Genomic DNA, 5,272 nt, shown 5'->3' on the forward strand with positions numbered 1-5,272 from the left:
CTGGAACTTGCAGTTTAGTCAGGGAGGAGCCACACAATAAACAAAATAAATAAGTCCTATCTGCTATGAAGGAAACTGCACGTGGAACTCTTGGCTTGTCCATGGTTAGGTTGTCAAAAGCAGATGATGTAGGTAAAGCACACAGCAAGTGTTCAATCTATGATGTCTATTGTTCTCACTCTATTATTTTTTTATCATGGTTGTTTTTATTATTTTATTATAATACTGTTATTACTTATTACTTTATTATTGCTATTGACATATTAAAAGCATTCGGTGACCCCTCGGTGTCTCCAGCATTAGGGATCCTCAGCTTAGCATGTAAGGTCTTCTGCAATAAGTCCTAAACTATTTTTTATTAAACTTTTTTTAGTTTATTTGTTTATTTTGAGAGAGAGAGAGAGCATGGGAGGGGCAGAGAGAGAGAGAAAGAGGAAGAGGATCCTAAGCAGGCTTTGCACTGACAGTGCTCCTATGTGTGGCTGAATTCATAAACTGTGAGACCATGACCTGAGCTGAAACCAATAGTCAGATGCCTAACCAGCTGAGCCACCCAGGCGCCCCAGGTCCTAAACTATTTTTTAAATTGAGACATAACTCACACACTATAACATTATTCCTTTAAAGCATACGGTTCAGGGGCACCTGGGTGGCTCAGTCAGTTAAGCATCCGACTTTGGCTCAGGTCATGATCTCAGAGTTTGTGAGTTTGAGCCCCACATCGGGCTCTGTGCTGACAGCTCAGAGTCTGGAGCCTGTTTCTGATTCTGTGTCTCCCTTTCTCTCTGCCACTCCCCGGCTCACACTGTCCCTCTCTCTCTCTCTCAAAAACAAACAAACAAAAAAAAAAACATTAAACCAACTTGACAATAAACTACACATTTAAAAAAAAAGCAAAAAATTAAAATTAAAATTAAAAATTAAAAAAAAATTTTAAGCTTACAGTTCATGCTTTTTAGTATAAGGTTGTACAACCATCACCACTATCTAATTCCAGAATATTTTAATTACCCCAAAAAACCCCACACCCATTAGTAGTCACTTCCAATTTCCTCCACACCTTGGCCATGGCAACCACTCATCTGCCTTCTGTCTCTATGGGTTTGCCTATTCTGGACATTTCATATAAATAGAATGGTACAACATGTGGTCTTTGGGGACTGGTTTCATCATGTTTCCAAGGGCCATCCACGTCGAGCTATGTATCAGTGCTTCACTCCTTTAATGGCCAAATGGTTCCTAAACTTCTTTCCTAGCTCCATTTCTCCTATTTCTTCATTCAAAGCTTAAGATTGAGCTGCCCTGGACGACTCTACTTGTCCTTCTCCATACTCTGCTTTTGTTTTGTTTCTTTTTTTTCTTTCTTTCTTTAATGTTATTTTTGAGAGAGACAGAGCATGAGCGGGGGATGGGGGTGGGGGCAGAGAGAAAGGGAAACACAGAATCCTAAGCAGGTTCCAGGCTCCGAGCTGTCAGCACAGAGCCCAATGTGGGGCTCCAACCCATGAACCGTGAAATCATGAACCGTGAGATCTGATGCTTAACTGACTGAGCTACCCAGGCACCCGTTTTGTTTCATTTCCTGATCTCCTTAGACCTCTCTCTGTGCATTCACACCTCTCACAAATGTCACCTCTTCATGAAGTGCCCTGAGTGTTCTATCCCTCCATAAAGGGTCCCATTTCTACTCCCCATGCTTTTTTACTTATTTCAACCTATGATGCTTATTTTTGCTGTATATTGACTTAACTTTAACCCTCCTATTCCACGGTGATTGCCACGAAGGCACCAACTTTTTAAAATCCCTTTCCCACAGCTTCAAACGTAACAAGTGCTCATCAACTATTTGCTAACTTGCATGGCATTGGTATATAACCCAGTGGTTCTAAACTGGGGACAGCTTCGTTCCCCAGAGGACACTTAGCAATATCTGGAGATCTTTTTGGTTGCCCTGACTAGGAGGTGAGGAGTGCTACTGACATCTAGTAGATAGAGGCCAGGGTTGCTGCTAAGCCCCTTACAATGAACAGGGTAGACACCCCCCCCCCCAAAAAAATTATCTGGGCTCAAATGTCAAGAGTGGCAAAATTGAGAAACATTGCCACAAACTAATTAATGCTCCTTTTGAATAGGTTAGCAAAAAGAAAGTAGGAGAGATCAGTGTATGACTCTGGCAGAAAATATTATTAAAGAAATTTTTTTCTTTTTTTAGGAGCTGAGGGTGACTCCAGTGCAAAGCTCTTTCTTAATGCCATAGTAGGTGCCCTGGGAACACAGATGGTATTTCCACCACTTGTTTGCCTTTGAGAGTGACAACTGACCTCCCAGGAATCTTTGAAGTGCTAGGAATGTAACTCTGTTAAGGAAGAAAACTCTTAGGGCTTTTTAAATCTATCAAAATGTCAAAAGTGAATAGTACTTCTGGGGGAGGGCAGGGGAAGGTGTTTTTTTTTTAAAGTATCCTCTGCTGGGAGCGCCTGGGTGGCTTAGTCGGTCAAGCATCGAACTTTGGCTCAGGTCACGATCTTGGGGTCTGTGAGTTGGAACCCCTCACCACACTCTGTGCTGACAGCTCAAAGCCTGGAACCTGTTTCAGATTCTGTGTCTCCCTCTCTCTCTCTCTCTGCCCCTCACCCACTCTCGCTCTGTCTCTCTCTCTCTCTCTGTCTCAAAAATAAACATCAAAAAAATTTTAAAGTATCCTCTTCTGGCTTCCCCATGATGGAGAAACTGTCTCTGGAATAAATGATTCAAGGGAACCTGAGGCCCCGTCTCCTCTCCTTTCTAAAAACTGCAAAGGAGTTTTGAGAAAGGATTCTGTTCACACTGGGCTCCAGTGAGCAACTCATTTGCAGGAAACTCAAGGCACCCGTATCACTTAACTGAACACAGCAGCCCCATCAGAGTAGAGGTTACCAGCTTCAGAGTCACATCTTATGTTCCTGCTCATCTCATCCAACCGGTTCTTGTGAGTGACACGGAAATTAGATAATATATGCCCTGAAAATGAAAGGTAGGACAGTCTGAAGGAGTTTGACGAGGCAAGGAAGAGGGGTTGATGTGCTATTTTAAAAAGTTTGTCCTTGGGGTAGAATTACCTGACAGCCTGGCTGGGATTTGGTAGTGTTGTGTGTGCTTGAAAGAAAAACCTTTAGCACAGCTGGCACAGAAATAAATGCCAAGCAGAGGATCTGCAAGACACTCCCCCTCTTCTGGATGTGCTCCAATTCTTGCGGGCAATAAAAAAATAGTAAGGCGTGACTGCGTTCTTGGAATCGCCGTATCTTTTATCCAGTAAATGAATTTTTTTTAGTCTGCATATTTGACAAAATGCCACTCGCTATGTGACGTGATTTATTCAGTCCAATTTTTATGCAAACCCTTAAGGACAGAAACATCTAGAGTACTCATCACACTGAAACACAGAAGTGTTAAATGATGATAGTAATTAGGATCATGGAACAATGTGCTTTGAGTGAATGTCTGGCAGGACTTTAGATACATTAAGAAAGGCACAAAAAAGAATCATGTAAAGAATGAAATTGGAGTCCCCAGAGTAACTGCAGTTCTGACAAAAGTGAATCGGAGGAAGACCAATGCGTCTGAGTGATATTAGTGATTAAAATAATAAAACTGAAAATTATTCCAAATTGGATCACTTGCCTCAAATCTCAATTTTTGTTTGTAACCACCATTCTTTTACTCAATATTATTTTTTATATTATTTATGGTTCCTATTCAATTATTTTTTCTTTTATTCGGCATGCATTTACAACCCCCCTACTATGTGCCAGGCTTTACATTAGATTCTAACAATACAATGGCAAATTATTCTTGCCCTTGGGAGTTTAGGAAATAGAACTATTCATTCGTTCTTTTATTCATTTACTAAAGTATTTACTGTGTGCTCATACATTCTGGGGATGCAGCAAAAAATAACATAGGACCCTGAGATAATAAAATTACATTCTATGAGTAGAAGGAAGAGCAAAAGCAAATGTTCTGAAGTAGCTGTGAGCATGGCTAGAGCCAAGTTAGTGAAGGGGACATGGCACCAGATGGGATGGAGAGGTACACAGGGGCTAGATTATGTATAGCCCCACCATGCATGGTATGTAATCTGAACATCCATACATACAAACATATTGCACATATTTGGTGAGTTAACCTTTTCATTAGATTACAAACTAGCCATTAAATTTAGTTATTTAACCTAAATAATTTAGGAGGAAGTGTGTAAATAGTCAAAATCTGGAGAAGGCTACTGTGCTGTTTTTGTTAGGGGTGGGCTGAGAGCTTAATAAAAAAGTAAAGGAACTGCCTTTCTTGCCAAAGGCTGTCCTTCTGAAGAGAAGAGGTAGCCATAAGAGAAAGGAAGGGACCTCATCTTTGCAAGTCTTTGGCACTGTACCTCTTAGAGCAACTCAAGCCAGAGGTCAGAAGACCTGTTCATACAGGTGGACCCTCAAGAAAATTAAGGTTTGGGGCAAATAAATTTGGGGCTTGGAATTTTTTATTCCCAAATTGGCAGAATCATTTGCAAAGTCTGAAACACTTCTATATGGCTATATCTATAGTGACCATTTTTGTATCCCCATCACTATCCTCCCATACAACTCCCAGTCTAATTAGGACAGTAACATCTCCCCGAATTTTCCTAAATAATATGCAAAACGGCTCTTCTTTCCAGATTTCTGCCTCTTAACCCTGGAGATGTCACTAGAGTTGTGTATTTCAGTGTCTTATTATATAAATTGTAGAGTAATATTATGCGACCCGACTCTAGTTTCTTTTGGGTTTTTCTTTGAAAGGACGGTGGCGTTATTTAAAACAGCAGCCTTTAAAGTACGTGATTAAAACACGTAGGAAACCTTCAAAGAGTCCATCTACAATTCTCAGTGAATTTAGGTTCCGCGTCTGGGGAATAAATCCTCCTACGCCTTGGATGGTAGGCAGTGAAGTAAACATAGACTACAACTCCCAGGAGACACTGCGTCCACGTCCTCTGCGCACGCTCGACCTCGAATGCCGCTTGAGGCAAGGAGCCCGAGGGGGCGTGGTTTGGGCCGGAGCCGCGAATCGTGGGCGGGGCTATAGGCGTGGCCAGTGGGGGGGGCGGCGCTGCCGGCGCGGCCCGGAACACGCTAGTGGAGCGGAAGATGGCGGCGGCAGCGGCGGCTGCAGCCGGGACTCCAGTAGGGCTGAGGCGGAGGAGCCGCCGGCTCTGACCTCGCTCTGGCTCCGGTGCGCGCGGCGCAGCGTGTGCGAGGCC

The sequence above is a fragment of the Suricata suricatta genome, chromosome 14 (genome assembly GCF_006229205.1).
Source record: "Suricata suricatta isolate VVHF042 chromosome 14, meerkat_22Aug2017_6uvM2_HiC, whole genome shotgun sequence".
Lineage (NCBI taxonomy): Eukaryota > Metazoa > Chordata > Mammalia > Carnivora > Herpestidae > Suricata > Suricata suricatta.